The following is a 379-nucleotide window of genomic DNA, read 5'->3' on the forward strand; positions in this document are numbered from 1 at the left end:
AGGCAGCCTCATTATCATATTAGGCTATGTACATCTTTTATATATAACGTCAGATTGCTTCTTGGTAACTCCATGAGAAAAGAAATTCTGAGGAGTAATAAAATAATCCATGTCCAAACAGAACACAAATGTATTCTTAAAATCATGTTCACTAGATTGCTAAATTGCCATTCCTCAGGCTAGAGACACATGCCTTTTCCTTGTTAACTACTTTCTTCATGTAAAGCAACATTCAGCTCAGATTCCTCTGATTGTAAGAAACTCGAGACACTGAAAACTGATAATTCTAATCATTCTCTATCATTAATATATTACATGACCTTGGGCAATCTCTCAGGCCTCATCGCCTTCATTTAAAAAATGATATTCTCAACTCCAT

This window comes from Propithecus coquereli, unplaced genomic scaffold (genome assembly GCF_000956105.1).
Source record: "Propithecus coquereli isolate 6110/MARCELLA unplaced genomic scaffold, Pcoq_1.0 Scaffold366, whole genome shotgun sequence".
In the NCBI taxonomy this organism is placed as follows: Eukaryota; Metazoa; Chordata; class Mammalia; order Primates; family Indriidae; genus Propithecus; species Propithecus coquereli.